Source organism: Vombatus ursinus, unplaced genomic scaffold, assembly GCF_900497805.2.
Source record: "Vombatus ursinus unplaced genomic scaffold, bare-nosed wombat genome assembly UNPS02014818.1, whole genome shotgun sequence".
NCBI classification, from domain to species: domain Eukaryota; kingdom Metazoa; phylum Chordata; class Mammalia; order Diprotodontia; family Vombatidae; genus Vombatus; species Vombatus ursinus.
Window position 1 is genome coordinate 53,014,758 of NW_020954596.1, and position 22,181 is coordinate 53,036,938.

The following is a 22,181-nucleotide window of genomic DNA, read 5'->3' on the forward strand; positions in this document are numbered from 1 at the left end:
GCTGACCCACATTGGTAGAAGGAGTTCCTCAGTGGGTGCTTGCCACATCAATGAAATCCCATGTCTAGTCCCTATTCCTATCCCTAATGGATTTATTTATGCCCTATACATGGACTTGCTATTTCCAAAAAGAAAATCTACTTCAACGCCTATTGTAGTATGCAAGGGGATTTTGTTTCTTGAAAACCATGCTGCTGAAACATAAACTCTGACACCTTCTGCTAAGCTAGAGATTCTTCAAGTGGACCTCTCATCCAAGGCTGTTACCAGCCTAAGCTCAGAAAGACTCAGGATCAGAGAACAGCCTAGTATGTGATGAGTTGTGCTAGCCACACAACTCATGACAGTGTTCTACTGGGGGTGAGGAGGAAGTTTGCATTCTACATCACTCATGAGAATATCTGCACAAAATATATCAGAGAGGATGAGAGTAGCAGTTCATTGTAAGCCAACATGTCTTTCCATTATACCTTACATTTACGCAGTATGTTACAGACATCAAATATTTTCACGTACTTTAAGACTCACAACAACCCAATGAGATACAAGATAATATATAACATAAGAAAGAAGCTCTATATCTTTGTCACCTGAAAGATGTCTTTTGCCTTGCCTGAAATATGTTTATTTTCCCTTATCAAAATATACATCTCTATAAATTACTATTTTCTAAGAAGTGCCAATACATGTATAATAGGAAACAGTCTTCCTATGTCTGTCTGTCTCTTTCTTTCTATGTGTGTAGTAGTAGTAGTAGAGAGAAGAATGATTACAGAGACAAGATGAATTTAAGCATACCACATATTTTATTTTGAACAAATGCTTTCTCTTTTTCATAGCAGAAACTGTGAGTGGTAGACATTGAGACATAGTAATAAGAATATATCATGTATATTTTAGATATAGATTAAAAATAAAGAGTGATGCTAGTTTTTGAGTGTCTTCAATGTATGCGAGTATTTAATTTACTGTGCATATATAAACATTATTTATAAATACACATACATATTACATATACACCCATCTATTTTGCAAGAGCTGTAAGAGGTGGGAAGTGCCATGGTTCTCCAGAGAGGGCAAACTCATAGGAAGAACAAATCTCATTTATAAAACAGCTCCCAGGTGCTGAGACAAAAAGCACTAATGAGAGTCTAAGTAGAAATAGATGAAACATCTGAGGTCCCATTTTCAAATAGCTTATATTCATGTGCATATAAAAAACAGGGGTGCAAATTAAGTGAGCACATAGGTACCCAGTTGTCATGGCCTATAAAGTAAGCCTGAGTATGCTGACATACATATACAAGCAAGTTTTATATGGAATACATAGGAATAGATGTAGAAATAGAGTATGTCAGGAGTCTCAAGACAATTTCTCCTAATACATTTTTGGGTCATATTCATGATAACTTCAGGCTTTTTTTTATTTTTATTCCTAAATCCTTCATTTATCATTGTTATGATAGTGTTATTTGAATATTATTATTAAAACACATGGAATTAGTTTTAAGATGTCCACTCACTCATGCTCTATAACACAAATACACAATTTTTCCAAAGCCCTACAAAATAACACAGATACACACACAGACACATAGGTGGCCAACACTTAGTGCAGTTTTAAGCATATATTTGGCAGAATGGAGAAAGGGGGCATAATTGCAATTATGCTTTTATGGGAAAGCTTCATGAGGTACACAAGTATTATCCTCACATTACAAATAAAGAAACTGAGGGTCTGTGAGGTCATAATTTGCCTGCAATCACACAGCTAGTGAATTTCTGAGGTAGGATTCAAAGACAGATCTCCTATCTGTAAGCCCAACAATTGCTCTATTTTTATAATGTCTTTTACCCTACCCCCACCAGCTACCAAAAATATGCATTTCTAAAGTGGGAATATAAAAATAAAGTGGGAAATCCTTTCTAAAAAGAATGGGTACAGGCTTCTGTCATATTCTGGTTTGTTTAAAAAAAAAGGAAAACAAAACACTTTCAGTACTAAAAATACCTCTGTTACTAGAAGTAGCAGGGTGCTGTCATTTATAAGAAGTGTGATCTGAGATGAGACCATTAACTACTTCCAGAGCTTCATTTTCCCTATCTGTTAAAAAAAAATAAAAAAGATGACTATAACACCTATGCTACTACCTTATGGGGCTGTTGTTAGTATCCAGTGAGAGAATGATTTAGAAAGTGCTTAAAAACTGTAACTAACAATAGCCTGCATTCATGCAGCACTGTCCTATTGTGGTCTATAAATGAGAGGGGTCATCATCATTCTCACTATCCTTGTATACTTTCTCTTATGCAGAAAGTACCTGACACACTTTACAGAGTGCACTACATATGGAATGGAAGAACCACTGCATTGTCACTCACCATGATGGCAGGTGACAGCTTATTAATCAGTGCACAGTGCTACTGCACACATTTTTAAGGTTTAAGGTAGAATCCTACATTCATTTTACACCGCAGGGATATTTTAGTAGGAGAAATGTAACTGTGCCAATTAACATTTAATCAGGAGAGACGTTAACATCTCACTTCTAATTTTCTGCATATTTCTCTTGTCCTTTAGGCCCACTGTTTCTGAAAGTTCCCTTTCTCCCTGGATATGACATGTGTCTGATTATTTCGATTAGCTTGCAATTTCTGAACCGACCTCCAATTTCTCAAAGTGACAAGGTCTCTCATCTTCCATGTTGGTCGTTCCTAGTAACTTGACGTTGGAACATTTAGTAAACTGCCTTTAACATTTCATGCTGTTTACCATCCCATCAAGATTATTAATAAAGATATTAAAGATGAAAACTAATACTGAATCCTGCAGGAGACACTGAGAAATCCACACAACACCATTCACCATGACCTCACTGCCAGTTTTCATTATGTGAAACAGGTTCTCATCTAAGCCAATTTAAATCAATTTGTAAAACTGCCTGGGACACTAGCAAAATGATTTACTGAAAGCTAGATATGACTATTGCCTTCTCAGCAGTCACTAATGGTGTTTCTCTACCCAAACAGCAATCAAGTTAGTTTTGCATGATTTGTTTTTAAGACTCATGATATTTGTCGTTCACAATTCTTTTTATCCTCTAGATGACTGCAAGTCCTTTCAATGTTCCCCTTCCTTCATAGAAATTAAAGTGAGATTGGGAAGGCAGCAATTGCCAGAAGCATATTGTGTAGGATGACCCAAAATTTTATCTTTTTGTATTTCTTTAGGTATCTTTTTAATTTATGTCTTTAACTCCACCCTTGAATTTGAATTATTATCAACCATGATATTTTGTATACAGTTGATTTTGTGAATGATTTTTGTAACTATCTGGAGGGCTGTGGAAAGAGCCAAATGTCACCAGGTAACTAAAGCACAACATGTAACTATGGAGATTTTCAGAACATCTGAAATTATTACTACGAAGATTAGCTAGGCCAAGCTCTAGTTAAAAAAAAATACACACACACACACACAACCACACAGAGATAGCAAGACAGAGACAAATATAGGTACAAAGATAGATATCTATACAGGTAGATTTAAATATAGGTGTATATATATATATGTATTTATGTCTGTATATATACACACACACACACACACACACACACACACACACACACAGAGAGAGAGAAACAGACACAGAGAGACAGACAGACAGACAGATAGACAGAGACAGAGACAGAGACAGAGACAGAGAGACAGAGACAGAGATAGAAAGACAGAACAAATCAGGGGTGGGGAAATTGCAGCCTGGAGGCCTCCAGACTGCAATTTCCCCACCCCTGATCTGGACTATAAGGTCTCTCTGGCTTGGATTTTACTGCATTGGTATAAAAAATAAACTGACTGTGTCAAGAATCCGAGTCATTTATATGTGCAAGAATTATTTGGAAGATGCCTTGAAATTCCATTCAATAAGTATTTATTAAGTGCTTATCATGTGCAAGACACCATGCTAGGTAGTGGGGACACGAATACAAAAGAGAAAAAGCCCTTTTCCTAAAGGAATTCAGGCGATCCTATCCTGGAGCACATGTATCCCCAGGGAGTATAAGATGCTTGTTCAAGGGGACATGAGAAATATATTGCAAACAGGTATATATTTTTTTTCTATTGGAATATTCCAAAATGAAAGGGAAAATGGTGGCTTAGAGAGAAAATAATGAAAAGGAGGGGATGGAATGAGAAAAGAAGGGAACATTATAGTACATTAGGAGAAGCTGAAAGAGACAGTTGAAGGAATAATTACACCTGACAAAGAACAAATGGATGAGTTCTAGACATGAAATATTTTTCTGAGTGAGCTTAAAAAAATTAGCAGCAATGGCCAGGAAAGACAAGCTAACTGACATCCTCAATAACCCAAAACTCTAAATTGATTTATATTTAATGAAGTTTCAAAAATTTTGTACTCTTGGAGAAACATATCATATTCCTACTAAATATGTTCACAAGACTTTAATTCAATCTATAACAATTTATGTCTGTGCATCAGGATTCTCAGTCCTGTTTACAATAAAGACTAGTAGCTGAATGTGACATGTCCTTACGTCTTTCACAGTAATACCAACAATAAAATCTGGTGGTTGAAAAGAAATGGAATCAGGAGTCTCACCAAATTATGTTACTTTCTTCTGATAAACATTAAATCACTTTGACATACTAAAAATATACGAAATAACATTTTGGTACAAAATAACATTTTTTTCTTAAAAAATTATATGTATATGTACATACATATATAATTTCGTATATGCATAGACATGATGAATTATTGATTTTTTTCTTTTATATTAAATAGGGGATTACTGAAAGACAAGGAAGAACTTGGATTTTTAAAACATGTGCCAAAGAAAGAAAGAAGGACAGATAAGAACATGTTACAAAATCATGTTAAAAATAGTATAAGATGTGATAAAACTCATAATGAGTTTATGCTGGTGAGAGAAGTGAAGAACAGTTATAAGGTAGGGTGTGCAGTGGAGCAGGAGGGGTGTGGAGATAATATATGTCTTTAAGTACTTCAAAAGTTATCATTTGGAATATCCACACCCACCCTATGCATATATTACTGCCTAAACCAGAATAAGGAGAAAAAGGCAGATTCAGGTTCAATATCAAAAAACTATTTAATGATTAGAGTTATCTAAAAGTAGAATGAACTACATTGGGAGGCGATAGGTTTGACCTCATTGGAAGTCTTTAAGTAGAGTCTGGGTGGGCAATTATTGGATATGTAAAAGTGAAGATTCCTTTCATTTATACTTTGGACCAGACACGTGCTGAGATATTTCCTAATTCTAGAATTCTGAGACTAAAGTATTTGGGAATAATTGGGAGTACAGTTTACTTGGAATATAGAGTTCATGAAAGTGAATAATACACAATAAGGTGAGAAAAATTAGATGAGATGGAGATTGCCAATCCTTAAACGACAGGAGTTATATTTTATCATAGGGGCACCAAAAGTTTTTAAGAGGAGTAATATGATTAGACCTATTTTTCTGAGATATTATTTTGACAGTTGAGAGGAGAATGGATTGAAGAGGGAAGAGATTGAACTCAAGGAACCCAATTAGAAGACTAATTGCAGTATTCTACATAAGAGGTGATGAGTACCTGAACTAGAGTGGTTGTCATATGGATACAAGGTCATATGAGAGGTGGGTGCAAGAAATGTAATGGCAGAATTGACAAGATTTGGTAACTGATTGATATGGGGAATATGAAATAAAGCAAATATGCAAGGTGACAGGCTTTACTGACAGTAAATGGTTGGAGTTGAGGAAAGTGGTCAAGGCTATTTATATTTGACAGTCATCTATGGAAAAATCATACTTGATTGTATGGATGGGACCTGACCTCCAAGATCTCAAAGGAGAGAGCTGCAATGTGATTTTCCGTTCTTTTTTTTCAACTTCCCCATCTCCATTGGCCAGCACTTCCTGTCAGCAAAGTTTAAAACCTTAGGACTTTATTTACTATCATTTGCTCTTTGTCAATTTGCTCTTTGTCACGGACAGACCTCATCACTTTCTCCATAATAGCATTCATTCTGCTTTTTTTTCCCCACTCTGATCCAATTATTAAATAACTCAATGATAACCAAACTATCACATGACTAAACTTTACAATCTTCATTCTGACCTAGCAAGATTTATTCTTTTCTTACTCCATACAACTTAATCATCTGTCTTGGGAACTACTTCCCATGCTTGCCACTTTGATCACAGTAACTTGCATAAAGCTCCTACTTCTTCCTTAGTCAAGTGCAAATTGCCAGTATCCTTTAGGTCAAATAGAAGACACAGTTGTCTCTACATTCAAGAGACTACATTCCCATTGAGAAGACATACACATGAAATAACTAGATCATAATACAAAATTATATGTAATCATTATTCTAATTGGGAAATATAGATTCCAGGGGCAGCCAGACATTGTCTTTCTGCTTATCTTATTCAAGCTCATGCAGTACAGTGTCATCAGTGTCCCTTATATTAGGCCCCATACTCATCTTCTCCTTCCAATTTCTGAGCTTTTACCATTCATGGAAAAACTTCCTTTCTCCTACCTTCCAAACTCTATTTCTTTAGTTTGAACTTCAACTACTAAGACAGCTATTCTCCAGTTTTGAAAATCTGTCAATCAATTTGGAGGTTGAAAATGTGTCAAGTAGCTTCAGGAAAAAAAAAAGAAATCTGTATATAACTTTCTATTCTGTGTGTTTAAAAAAAAGGAATTCAATTGAGAGACTCTTAAATCCCACCCAGAAGAGAAGTAGCTAAGAAGAGAGATGATCACAAGCAACACCAAGGGATAAAGACCAGCTACAACACACACACACACACACGCACACACGCACATTTCTATGTTATGTTCAATGTTTTTCTAACAAGGAAGAAGAGGAAAGATTAGGAACAATCACTATATGTCTCCCTGAGAGTGGCTAAAAAAAGGAAGATGGAGGGAATAAAGGGTCTGAGAAAGCCTTGTCTTCAGATCTTGTGAGTGAAGAAACTCCAAATGCAGATAAACATGATTATTTATATAAATATAGGAAAGGCTATGATTCTACTAAGCAAAACTCCATATCCTTTAGCAGGACTGAAACAGAGGCAAAAGCTTTGTATAGAGAGCGTTCTCTTTGACATTTATGAACAAAAAAAAAGATTTTATTACAAATTGTACCACAATTCTAGTAATATGCTAAAAGATTTTAAATAAAGTGCTAATGAGTGATGTGATGTTGAAAAAGGTGATTCCCATCTGAAACTATATTCTCATCTGTGTTTTAATTCTTGCTCCAAAGGACATTTCTATCTTTGATTGACTGCTAGCAACTAGGAAGTATTTTATCCATTCATTTAACAGATATTTTGGACACTTACTTCTTGCAAAATACTTTGATAAGCATTTTGAAGGATATAAAGATGATCATAGACTAGAGAGATATATTGTATTGTAATGAAAATCACTTTTATAAACAACAAAAAGTGGTTTGTCTTTTCAACATTTCTATCAAGACATATATGCTATAATTGTAAAATCTTTAGAGGACTCAACAGAGAAATATAAATAATACTTGGGATACATAGGGTCAGGATGCAAAAAATATCTAGACACACTAGGATGATGGGTAATGTCTAATAGCATGAAAGTTCATAAAAATAAAATCAAATTCCTTCAGTTGCATACAAAAAGTAAATTTCAGAGGCCCAGGATTGGGGAGGGAGGAGGACATGGCTAGTTCACATGAAAAGATATGAATTTTTAATTGTTTTCAGGCTCAAAATGAATCTAGTTCATATCACAGTGCTTCCAAAAATCTAATGCAACATTAGGTGGTTTGAAGAGAAGCCCAATGTCAAGAATGAGGAATGTGTACCCTATATTGATCAAAGCACATGTAGAGTATTGTCTCTGCTTCTGGAGACTACATATTAGAAAGAGCATTGAAAAGCTGGAGCACATCAAGGGAAAAGTGAGTAGGATAGTGAAGGGATTAGAAACCATGTAATTCATGATATGATTAAAGGAATTAGGATGTTTAGCTTGAAGAAAAGAACATTTAGCAGGGTCATTATAGCCATCTTAAAATATCTGAAAGGGACTTTATTTAAGAGTGTCTAATTTTATTCTGCTTGGTCTCAGAGAGAAAAACTTGGAGGCAAGCAAGCCGACAAGAATTTAAGTGTTTACTATGTATGACAGATACTGTGATAAAAACTGCAGATACAATTTCAAGCAAAACACAATGTGGAACAAACAAAACAAAACAAAAAAACATTTTTAACTTTATAGTATTATTCTATCAATACTTCTGTATTATTGGATGACCTAAGTTAACAAAATATTTTCCTCCATGTTTAACACATTAGAGGTTCTATGAATTAAGTAACTTGTCAAGCCAATGAGTGCATACATATGCATGCATATATGTATACATATGCATATATACCAACAACTCCATTGCCTCAGTTATCTACAAGGTAGTATATAATTCTGGGACTAAATTTCAAAAGAAATATTTGCAAATAGCCCTATCCACCCCCTTCTTTTATCACCATAGGAATGAAAGGGAGAAGCAACATTTTGCAGTGGATAAAGAGACTGCCTAGGGATCAGGAGGACTGATGGGTTAAGAGTTCTTCCCTCTGGCACATGCAGCTTGTGATCCCAGGCAAATCACTTAATTTCTCCTTGCCTCATGACACTCTCCAACTCCTTGAAGAGGGGCTACTAATCTTTACTAATAAAGGAAGTTTTTCACTAGGAAATCCCTGTAACAATGAAATTACAGATCTTAACCTTCCATCCCCTAAAGATAGAAGGGAACTTTACTATCCCTATCAAGAGTTTCCCATTATACACTTGTCTACCATAGGACTATCCTCAAAGGTTCTGTCCTCATTGTCCCTCTCTGACAGAAACACTCTATGATGAGTAGAAAGTTGGAAGTGGGGGACAGCAGGACAAGATTTGTCACTTTACTTTGCTCTTATGCATTCCACGGCCTATTTCCAGAAGGCTTTATTTCAACTAAAAAAGTCTAGGTACTTTCACCAGAGGTGAAAAATGATGAATTATATTTATAATGGAAATATATATAATATATATATATATTTCCATAATTCAATAAAATGATGTATTTCATGGTGACCAACACACTTTTAAAACTTTTCCTAGTCTAATAGACCTACTCTTACACATAATTGCCAACAAACAATTTTTACCTCAGAAACAAATTCAGAAGAGGATTCTGGGAAGATTGTGAAGTATGTCAGAAAATTCTAAGCTCTCAAGATTTCCCCCAACAAAAGAGATGAAATAGCAGCTCAAGGTGAATATAGTGTCCTAAAAGTAAATAGGAGTAGGGGTAGAACCGAGGTCCTCTTGGGACAATTGGCAAAGATCTGAAAAAAAATCCAAGGATGAGGTTTGGTCCAGTGAAGAGTAAACATCTCAAGGCTAAGTCCTAGATCCACTTAAAGAACGAACAGCAAGCCCTGAGATTGGCTAAGTTGGGGGGCTGCCTTGGCCCCAGTCACAGGAACTTTTACCCCTGGGACAGTGAGAAGAGTTGGACATCTGAGTAGGGAAGCTCTAGGGAATCTCTGCTGACAAGGAATGCCATTGCCAACTGTGCTGTGGAGACATGGCCAGGTGTGGAGAGAAGGAGCCAGCACACCTCTGGTAAGTGCAGAAGCAGTGGGGCAGGGATGCCACTGACTCTGAGTACTTACAGGAGGCTGGAGGTTTCAGTTTAGGTTCTAGGCTAGAGGGGAGAACCGAGTGAGAATCTGAGGACAGAAGCAACATCCTCCATACAGGATTAGAGATGATTATACAAACTAAGCTACTACAAATAAAAAAAATGCAAAGGCCAAAGAGAGAGAATCCAACCACAGAGAATTACTGTGGGAATAGAGAAGACTGAGGTACATCTTCAGAGGAGGATACTGAAACAAAGAAGCCTTCTTCTACTTGAAAGAGTAATATCAAATGGTCACCTGCCCAAAAAGAATTCATAGAAGAACTTAAAAAAGACCTTTAAAATCAAATGAGAGAAATTGAGGGAAAAATTTTTTTAAAAAGTACAATAGAAGGAAAACAGGGAGATTATGAAAAGTCAATCAATTAGAAAAGGAGATCCAGAATCTTAAGGAAGAAAACAACTCCTTGAAAATCAGAATTGGACAAGGGGAAGCCAGTAAAGTTATAAGAGATCAAGAAATAATAAAACTAAATATAAAGAATGAAAAAATAAAATGTGAAACATCTCATAATAAAAAACAACTGACCTGGAGAACATATCAAGAAGAGAAAACTAAGAATAACTGGACTACCTGAAAACCATGATTAAAAAAAATCTTGATACAATAATACAAGAAATAATTAAAGAAAATTGTCCCAAAGCAATAGAACAAGAGGGGAAAGTAGAAATAGAAAAAAAATCCACTGATCACCACTGAAAAAGAACCTGTGAGGAAAACCCACAGGAATATTATAGTCAAATTCTGAAACCCCCAGCTCAAGGATAAAATGTTATGAGCAACAAGAAAAAAAATTTAAATATAACTGTGCCACAATTAGAATCACACAAGATCTAGCAGTGGGAACACTAAAAGACTGCAGGTCTTGGAACACTCTACATCAAAGAGCAAAAGACCTGGGGTTCTGGCTGAAAACATCATACCCAGCAAAGCTAAACATAATCCTCAATTTAAAAAAATGGACATCTAATGAACTGTCACATTCTCAGGACTTTGTTTAAAAAGAAAACAGAAATTAATAGAAGATTTGACAAACTGAAATATAAGTTACATACCAAGGACTAATTACAAGGGACTCAATAAGGATAGAATGTTTAACTTTCATGTATATAAAATGTAAGTCATATGTCTAAGATTGTTATTAGTAATTGGGTAGTTCATAAGAAAGATTGGGGTAGAGCTGAGTATGATATGGCTTTAAAGAGTAAAACCATTTAGGAACAGTTAAAAAAGGTAATTATCTTATACAAAGGAGGTGCAAGAGGAAGAACTGATACAGAGGAACTAGATGGGGGAGGAGGGCTGTTATAGAAATCTGCTTTCATTGGGAATGGGTTCAAGAGGGAACAATACATATACATACATACATACATACATATACATATATATGTATAAATTTCTACTAAATTCAGAAAGAAATAAAATGCCAAGGGGATAGAGGGAGAGGATAAGAGAAGGATCTCTAGAGGGGAAGGTGAGGGAATAGGTTAAAGGAGAGGGTAGGATAAGGGAGGGATCCTTGGGAGGATAAGGGAAGGATCTTTAGAGGAGAAGGTATGGGATAATGGAGGGATGGGGGGACAGGGGTAGGTTAAGTAATAAGATGGCAAAGTAACTGTTAACTGGTTAATATGGTTAAGTAACTGTTAGTGGAGTTAAGAGGGATAGGAAATAGATATGCACAAATATAAAAACAAAGATCAGAAGTAGAATTTTTAGGGAAAGAATGTATGTGGATGTATGTATGTGTGTATGTGTATGTGTATATGTATATGTATATATCTATATCTATACACAAATATATCCTTGCTTAATTGTAACCTTCTGGCTGGGGTGGGGGAAGAGGGAGGGAGAGAACAAAGTAAAAAAATGCACAGCAGAGAAAAAAAGAAAGCTTACAAGGAAGCAAAGAAAAGATGGACAGCTCTCAACACAATGTGTAGTATTTATTACATGGGCTTTCTTGAAATGGAAATTTACTGCTATACATTTGGAATTCTCTTTTACGTTCTGCTGTGTATGACATGCATTTTTTAAACTTTTTTCTTATTTTGTATTTGTTTCAATATCTAAGTTTATAATATGTTTCCTTTTCTTATTGTGTATTTAAGTTTTAATAATAAAAAAGAAACAAATCTAAAGTCTAATTCACATATTTCCTTCTTATAATTCTGGATTTGAGGTTGTAGAAGTCATTCCAAATTTTATCCACTTGTTTTCCTTTTGAGTAGGTTAAACATATTCCACTTTTCCTTCCATTCTTCATCAATACTCTACATTCATTCCTCTCTTCACCCCTTATTTTAACAGCTTATCTCCATTTAAATAGAAATAGTTGAGATTAAGGTTAGAATACATAAGTTTATGGCTATCAAAAAATCTGGAAAATTTTATAAAAAGGGCAATTGTATCCAAGCACAATAAAAATATAAAGCTTTTGAGGTCAAATTTGGGGATAAATCCACAAGCAATATTCAGAATGAAGGGGAAATATCAGCTACAGGAAAATATCAGCTGCCGGTATGCTAGGTACTAAAAGGGACGTGGACCAAATAAAAGATGCAAGAAATAATTCTTTTCCAAAAAGACTTAGAAGGATTGTTGTTCAGTCATGTTTGACTTTTCATGACCCCGTGGACCATAACATGTCAATACTGTTTATGGGGCTTTCTTGGCAAACACACTGGAGTGGTTTGTCATTTCCTTCTTCAGTGGATTGAGGCAAGCAGAGGTTAAGTGATTTGCCCAGAGTCTCACAGCTAATGAGTGTCAAGGCTGGATTTAAACTTAGGTGATCCTGACTCCACACCCACCACACTAAGCACTGAGCCACCTAGCACCTTGACTGATTATGAACCACCAAAATTATGCTATAGGTAATATATTAAAAAAGCAATAACACATGGTTTGAGAAAATATATACTATTAGAGTATAGCCCTAATACCTGATAGGGTAACCATATCATTTCAGCTAATATACTATTAGACTATCATATGTGCCATTGTTTTAACAAATATTAATGTACTTATATTTTTCCTTATTCTTTTGGAGGAGTCATTCATTTTAAAAATAGCAGAACAGAAAGATAATGTTTCCATAATCCAATAAAGTGATAAAGAAAAATTATCAGGATAATGAGATTAAGACTGTAGTCTAATTGATGATAAAATGTCAATATTCCAATAAACATGTACCAGCAGTAAATTAGATTTAATTAGTTTCTTTTTATCAAGCAATAAATCAAGCAGAAACCCAATAGCCAGAAAACCACCTGACTGTTATGAAACACTTTGATTTTCCTTCAGTAACACTAAGATGACCACAGGGTAGAGCAAGAGATGTTACAGACCCAGTAAGTACTATTGGAATAAAGAATTGTAGCATGTAGTAAACCACATTCACAACAAGCTTTTCAAATATTCTCCCCATCCTTCAGTTTGCAGATTTGCTTCAACAATAGGAAGGCTACAAACACTAATAAAATATATAAATTAATAATATTAAAGAAAATAATATAGTGCCATCCAAAAAGTTAATGGAGCAAAGCTAAAGTAGATTCATACAAAGTCTCTCGAGGAATAGAAAAATCTTTGGATTTCTTTCTACTGCTTTGGGAATCTTCTTCATTGTTTTTCAAAATTCTTAAACTACTTTAAAGTTGTCATTAAACTACTTGAAAGAATATTTAATTTATTGGTTTATGTTTCTTTCAATTCAATATAATACATTGTTTACTGAAGTGAATATTGCATAGTCCTAAGCACCACATTCTGGAGGTGTCCAAAGGAAGAAACCAGTCTTGGGAGAGAACTTGAAACAATACTATAGAAAGATCAGTTGAAGGAACTAGAAAAAGAAAGCCTTGGCAAGGGGTCATGATAGTTTTGTTCACACATCTTTCACAAAAAAGAAATGTTACATTTGCTTTACTTGGTCCCTGAGGGCAAGGCCAGGACTTATAGTGAAAGTCACAGGGAGGCAGATTTTAGCTCAATATAAGAAATAGTGTCCTATAGTTAGAACTATCATTCTCAGAGGTGGCGAGTTCCCTGTCACTGCATGTCTTCAAACAGGAGCTGGGGGGTAATTGCCCAAGGATAGTATAAAGTGAATTCAAGTTTTGGGGAAGAGCAGGAATAGATGACCTCTAAAATGATTTCTAATTCTAAGATTATTTTAGTTTACTTAGAATGCATTATCCACTGAGTCGAATTCATCATCCATACTCCTTTACTTAATAAAGAGTTGAGTATGACATCAATAGTACAAACCTGGGCATCTCTGAGGATGTTGTAATCAATATTGGAATAAGAAACAGTAATAGAGGAGGTCATCAAGTGGATTTGGATGGAGGGGGATAAGAGGAGAAATAATGAAATGTTTTGAACATGTTGAGTTAGGGTCAACAAGTAGATCAGTTTGCTTAAAATTCAGACCACATTGACTATTTTGTGAAATATGTCTTTACCATACTACCTATACAATTGCCAAAATAAAATAATCTTCTGATTCATAAATGTGGAGATTCAATTAATGAAGAAGCGTCTGAAAGGAAAGTAGGATCATAGATTTCAAAGTAAAAGGAACTCAGAGTCTAACTTAATCTTGTTATTGACTAATGAGAAAACCGAGGTGCAAAGAGAGTACCCGACTTCCAGAGTTGCTAGGTGAAAGAGCTGGGATCGCTTCACTCTTTCCACACCTGTACATCTCCATATATCCAATCAACAAATCTTGTTGTTTCTATCATCATAGATTACTTTATATCAATCTCTTCCCCTCTGCTCATATAAACACAACCCTACTTGAGGAAGTTACTAATGACTTTAAAGTTGTAAGGTTTTACTAGATTATGACGCCTAAGCAATAATCTGAACTAGACAACTCATTAAGTTGTGTGATCCCAGAAAATATTGTTTATCTGTTCCTTGACTTCATCCTGTACAAAATCAGCTATGTGCTACAACAAATGCAGGAGTACCCAGAGTAATGATATTAAAAATTTTCCTAACATTACCCATTTTAAAAGAATTAAACACAGGAAATCTTTAATCTTTAAGAAAAATGGATTTAGGCTTTTATTCCCTTAAAAATTAAACATTTTAATTTTTATATTACTGACTCAATTGAAATATAAGAATTATATGGAAAATTTCATTGATATTTTAGAAAGTAAGTTAATTGAGTAAAAAGTCATTTTTAGAAACTTTATTCCCTAAAATATATATATATATATGTGTGTATATATATATATATATATATATATTAAATGAGGGCTTTTTGAGGTAAAAATATACTCATTTTCTTTGGGCCTAGAGGCCTAGCTAGAGGCTGGAACTGTTCCCATGTGCTTCTGGGAGATCATACATATTTAATTGAATGTATAATTGAAATGCACAAGCATTTTTTCTAAAGGCTGTCACAATGTCAGTGTTACTTTTTTCTAATACTATTTCCTATGCCCCCAATGTACCTAACATCTAATTTAACATGTGCTTTAATGTCAGGCAACTCCAGTTGGGGTTTTGTGCCAACCTTTGTTTTACATAATGGTGGAATACTGTCAACATTAACTGCTCTTTGCTAAGGAGATGACAGTAAGATAGCAGGATTTCTTTGCTCAAGCTTCAAGGACTGATTTGTTAGGCATACCAGTGAAATTTAGTTGGATTTAACAAACAATCAAGTGCCTTGGTGGTGCAGTGAATAGAAAGAATTCTTGCAGTCAATAAGAACTCAAACTTGGAGTTTGAGTCTTGACTCAGGCATTTACTAGCTGTGTGAACTTAGGCAAGTCACCCACTCACATTCAGTTTTGTCATCTCTAAAACTGAGATAATAATAGCACCTACGTCCCAAGATTATTGTTAGAGTCAAATGAGATAACAAAGTACTTCGCAAACCTTAAAGTGCTATAAAAGTGTGAGCTATTATTACTTTTAATATTATTAGCTATTATTATTTTCAGTTTACAAATAACTTCAGATACATTAATTCATCTGATCCTCCTAACACCTGTGGTGAGATAAGCATTAAAAGTATCATTATACACATTTTATCATTAAGAATACTTAATCTCAGAGCAGTTAAATGACTTGGTCATACAGTAAATATCAGAAGTGGCATTTGAATCCAGATCTGTCTTCGCTTCAAGTCCAGTGCTCATTCCTATGCTGTGCTGAAATATTTTCCTGGGGAGAGATACAAGTTGTGGATGAGAGATGTATCTTTCCTTTAGGTACCTACAGTATAGTTGGGCAGAATGGTACATCCATAAAATTTCACCAGCACGATCCAATTGGCAAATTTGCCACAGGGAGTGAAGCTACCCTGAAAAAACTTTATAATCCAGTGAATGAACCAAGGGTTTCCCCACCTTTACTTTGCCAGTTTGCAATTGGCTATGAATTTCTTTTAAAGAGACAGAAACTTTGTTGAGCAGGAGGAGACCTTGAAAGGCCTTTTGATCAGTCTCTTTCCTTCCAAACTCCCTAATACATTCCAGAAAATTAACCATCCAATTCATTCTTTAAAACCTTTTGAGGAAGAAATAGAATTTCCTCTGGCAGCTTTTCCACTTTTTTATAACTCTCAGAGTTCCTACAGCAAATTCTAAAGTCAAATATTAAACGGCTAAAACATTTCCTGCTGGATCAGCCTCCACAGATCCTGCCTTGAGATTTTTTTGTATAGTGTTCTTTTGAGAAGTTTGAATCTCTTAATTCAAGAAAAATTCTAAAGGCAGAAAAAAATTGGAAGGCAAATTATTCTCCACGGACCTACTCTTTGAGTTGTATTTAGTGGTTCAGGGTTTCCATCACCAAAAATGTCCTTAAATATTTATTGTTATTGATAGACTATAGGCATTTCAGAACATGCGCATATGATCTCTATTCTCCATATTTTTCTTAAATCCGACAAAGGGATGATCTTTCTGGCAATATTTCATTTTTCCAAAGGTTCTTTGAGCATGAGGAAGTCAGGATATGCTAGTAAGACAATCAATTATTGACTCTTGGAAAGAATGGAATTGGGTAGTCAGAAGAAAATTGATTATTTTGATCACAACTTAGAGACTGAAGTGTTATTGTTGGCAAACATGAAAGTACACTGAACCGAAAAGTAAAGAAGTTGGAGCTATAATACATCATCAAAGCAGTGTAAGAATGGATAAAGTACATATGGAAATGTTTTCCCCCACTTTCAAAAAATACAAAGATTGTGTTCACACTCAGAAAATGATTTCTGGTCACTCTGCTCAGCTCATGCAAAGTCAAGCATGAAGTTAGAAAGTCCAAGAATAGGTAATACACTAAAGTGCCTGTCTGAAATAACAATCTGGCTTCTACTGGCCTTTGCATTTTTATTTCATGTTGTTCCCCTTCACACATTTTCTGGTCCTTTCAAATCGGCCTGAAAACATTCTCCCATACATGTTACTAAGTATCCACCTCCCCACCTTTGCACAAAAGGTCTCCCATATCAGAAATGTATTCCCTTTTTCACCTCCTTCTCATCAAATCTCAAGGTTCTTCCAAAATACAGTTCAGTTATCACTTCTTCTAGGCCATTCCTGATTCCCCTAGTTATTAGCATTCTATGCCCCTTCAGATTGGTTTATATTAATTTTCATATACTTTGCATTTACTTCTTTGACTATATGTTTTATCTGCCCAGTTAAATGCAAGTTCCTTGAGGGACTCTTCCTTTTTCTCTTTGTATAGTATGTGGTAGCCAGTGCGTATTGCTATGTTTGGTCAAAAGTAGGCATGAAATAACCATTTGTTGGATGAACGACTGTATAAAAGGTGCTTAAGAAATGGTTGTTGGATTGAACTGAACAGAGAATAGTTTGTTTTAGGCATTGAAAGCTATATGTTAACTTACCATAATTAAAGATCTATTTTCCATATATCTAGGAAGTTGCTTCTCTTTGTGGGACTTTTGAGCAATAGTTTTCATGATGCTCAGAACAACACTAAAATTCATTCCAACACAAGTGACTATTCATCTGCCATTCCAGCAGCAGAAATTATAAAGTTCTTTTCTTTTTTAATTCTATGTGCCATTCTTTAATCCTGTGTTTTGTTAGACACTTTTTAGGAATATGCAATAAGCTAAAAAAGCTTTGTTTTTGTTTGACATAAGTCAATGAAAAGATTTATCAATAACCTGTCCAAAGCATTTTTGTAGGTCGAAGTGGGGATAGAAAAGCAAAAAGAAACAAACCATGCCAGAAAGGAACTGCAAGATAATTTGAGGAAGAAGTGAACACTAACGTCTATGGGGGTAATAAAAAATTTTTCATTGGTGTTGGAACCTTGAAGGAAGCTAAAGACCAAAGAGGCAGAAATGAGAAGGGAATGTGTTTATATTAAAGAAACACCCCATTCAAAGGCCCAGAAGTAGGAAATATTTTGCTGAGCTAAAAGAATAACAAACTGGCCAATTTGACAAGAAAGTAGGGTGAGTGGAGGGGAGTGATGTGATATAATATTGAAAATGAAGGCAAGGGCCAGATTGTGAAGCACTTTAAATGCCAAGCTGAGGAATTTGCATATTATGCTAGAGACTATTACTAGCCATTTAAGATTCTTGTGAGGGTAATACCATAATCAGACTTGCACTTTAAAGCAATTATTTGCATGTGTGGAAGCTGAATTGAAGATGAGAGAGACTAGAAGCAAAAAGACAAAATATTAGGAGGCCATTTCAATACTCCAGAAAAGACCTGATGAGATCATGAGAGCCTTAACCGAAGTTGGGGCTATGTTAGTTGAGAGACGTTACATAGATCAAATGGATAAGAATTGTAAATTGATTGGCTATGAAGGTGAAGGAAGGTGAAGGAAGGATTGGCTATGAAGTGAAAAGTTGAAAATTACTCTGAGAATATGAAAGTGAGTGACAAGAAAGCTGATGGCAAATGCAATAAATTAATTTGGCATAAGGTCAATTTTATTTTGTTTTTTATTATTCTGAGGGGGTATGGATAATGAATTTCATTTGAGACATGTTGAGTTTGAGATATCTATGGAACATCCATGTAGAAATGTCTAATAAGCAGTTAGCGAAGCCCTGTGGAGCCCTGTGGAGAGAGAGTAATAATGAATATATAGGTTTGGGCATCATCAACATCAAAAATATTGAACTTATCTGAGGTCATCAAAACAAAAGGCATGAGAAGAGAAGAGAAGTCTGTCTAGGACAAAGCCTTGGGTGACACCTTTGGTTAATAAATAGGGCATGGATGATGTTCTAGTGAAGGAGCCTGAAAAGTACTCAAATAGATATGAACAGAAACAGGAAAGCACATTTCCACAAAAAGCAAGAAAGAAGAAAGTTTTAAAGATAAAGAAGTAGTTAACATTGGTAAAAGTTATAAAGAGCTCAAGGAGGGGAAGGGATGGGAAAATGACATCAAATGCCTTCAAAATCAGAGGAGCTTTAATAGCCCCGAAGAAATCAAAATTGATTTCATGGTAGAGATGAAAGTTAGAAATGGCAAGGGGCCAGAAGAGTTAAATTACTTTTCACACAAAACATTATCTCTCCAGATTCTGTATCAAGCAGGATAAACTGAATAACAAAGGTCTCATGATACCAATTCAACTCTTCATGGGATAATTACTGGGATAAAAACATCAGGCTTATCAGACTTATTGGCATTGACAATTGTCATTTCTTAATTTTGTCTTATTTCTCTGAACCTCTTCATAAACATAGGTAGTACATTTTATTGATTTGAAATAATCTAGTCATAATAATATATATTTCATGATTCCATTCTTGGATTTTTCTTCCTTAAATAAACTTGCTTGCAAATAATCCAAAGCAATAAAACAAGTGGAAATAAAATGTACAGATCACAGAAGAAAAAAGTTGATTAGAAAAAAAGTAAATGAAAAGGGTATTTGTGATCAATTAAGTTTCAAGATCTATCATTAGATAATAGAAGCAGTGTGATGTAGCAGACAGAAAGATGGTCTCAAAGTCAGGAAAAACTGGGTTGGAGCCATGTCTCTGACACAAACAAGGAGTGTGACCCTGAGCAAATCATTTAACTTGATCAAGACAAATCACTAAGACTATAAGATGAAGACAAGGTATCAACCTGCATCAATAAACTAGTTCCTTACTTGTTCAGTTGTGTCTGATGTATACACATCCTTGAAGATTTGGAGCTAATAACAAGGAAAATGTCCTGAAACTCTTACTAGTATTTCACAATGATCACCAAGTGACCCTCTCCCTGCCCTACAACTGAGGTAGCCTGTAGTAGACTTAGCTCTGAATTGGGAGTCAGAAGACCTGGGTCTAAGGCTCAATTCTGTTATTTACTGAATATATAGGCCTTTAAAAGAAACCAGGTGGACTAGCTGTGTAATGCCTACCACAGTGCCTGACACATAGAAGGAGTTTAAAAAAAGAAACAAAAATGCTTATTGATTGACTGATTGGGGGGCCTCTAAGAGTTTTCCTTACCTTGAATTCTTAGTCCTATGGCCAAACTCTAATGTCTCCCACTAATTCTGGATCACACGCATGGTGTGTTGTGTGTGGAAGTGTTGTTACTTCCCTGCCTAGGGTTTTGGCCCAGTCAAAGCAGATAAGTTCAGTTCTTTTCATCTCATTAGCCTAGATATAGAGTGTACAGAGAAACTCATCTTTATGGGTTCCAGACTAAAAACAGATTTACCTTTGCTTCTGCCTCTATTCTACTCTATGCTTCCAGTAGACATCCCATCTTCAGCCTGTATAGTGTAATAGGACACTGTACTTATAGCCAGAAGACCTCAGCCTGAATCCAAGCTTGCCTGATTGTTTGCTGTGTAACAGTGGGCAACTCACTCTACCGTCCTGAAACTCTATTTCTTCACCTGTAAAATGGAACTAACACTTTCTCTCACTTTCTTCCTAGGCTGCTTCTGAGGACCAAATAAGTTAAAATATGGAAGAGTGATTTTGAACCATGAAGTACTATATAAATGTCACTATTATTGCATTCTATACATAATAATAGGGCAGCTAGGTAGCATAGTAGATCGCTGGCCCTGGAGTCAGGAGGACCTGAGATCAAATCCAGCCTCAGACACTTATTAGCTGTGTGACCCTGGGCAAGTCACTTAACCCTGTTTGCCTCAGTTCCTCATCTGTAAAATAAGCTGGAGAAGGAAACGACAAACCATTCCTGTATCTTTGTGAAAACCCCAAATGAAGTTGTGGAAAGTTCAGACAGGACTGAAACGACTCCACAACAACCAATGTAGACTGATAATAGTTATAATAGACTGATTCAGCATGTGCCAGGATGGCTGGGACCAGTTTTCTAATTCTCTGTTTAGTTATTAGAATTTTTGTGGGAAATAACACAAATATGCTATGCTACTATAGGAGCTGCCCTAAGAAAATAGGCTGCTTCATGGTGAGTTATTCTTACACATTTATGAAATGTATTGTAAATTACAAAGGAGAAGTATAAAGGAAAAGAGAATTGGGTGAGCAGAAATTAATTAATGGGAAGAAAAGAGGGATAGTCAATACTGAACCTGCAAGTCCTCTAGTTATATTAAAAATGTAAAATGTTGGATAGATGCCCTGTATGTATAATTTGTTTGTACATGGCTGATTGCATGTTTTCTCTGGCATTAGACTCTGAGCTCCTTAAAAGCAAGAATGATTTTTGCCTTCCTTTTTATGCCCACCACATAACAGAGTGTCTGTCACATAGTAGGTGATTAGTTGATGTTTAATGACTAACATGAACAAGAGTTATATGGGATGTGTAAACATCTGAATTGTTGCACTCTGAATTGCTGAAGACAAAAGCTACATTGATGAGATCATAAATACATTTTAGAATGATTTTTTTTAAACCGCATAGGTAATTGAGGAATTTCCTAAGAAATAACACACGGTGTCTAGGTTATGCATTGTTTCTTGCTATGTATATGTAGTACAAACCTGCACTACAATGTTTACACTTCTATTTATCACTGAAAATAATTCATTTAAATTGATATCTTCTCCATTTATTACTATCATTACTCCCTTTCAGAAGAAGATAATTGGGTTGAAATGGAAGATACATCAGCTCTAGTAAATTATTTTAATTGATGAACAGAAGTTTAAACATGACCCTAATGAATTAACTGTTCCTTTCTGCAGATTTTAAGTTTGCACTACATGTTAGTAACCTGTTTTCTCTTTGCTCTAACATTATTTAAGAATGATACATGCTGATATACATGTGTGTATACATTTATAGTATACATGCGAAAATATACTTTCTAATTTTTTTTCCTGTCACACGTAATTGATACATGCTGGTATGACTTTTAAATGTAGAAAGGAAGAGCAACAATAGAAAATGGAAGGAAACTCAAATGGAATC

General features: G+C 35.2%; 1 protein-coding gene and 1 pseudogene across 1 annotated transcript in view; one reads left to right on the top strand and one right to left on the bottom strand.

Annotated features, from left to right (window-relative positions):
* KCTD8 (potassium channel tetramerization domain containing 8) overlaps positions 1-22,181 on the bottom strand; it is a 279,270-nt gene that overhangs the window by 52,658 nt on the left and 204,431 nt on the right. The gene's annotated exons all lie outside the window — the stretch shown is intronic.
* LOC114023555 overlaps positions 9,641-22,181 on the top strand; it is a 55,533-nt pseudogene continuing 42,992 nt past the window's right edge.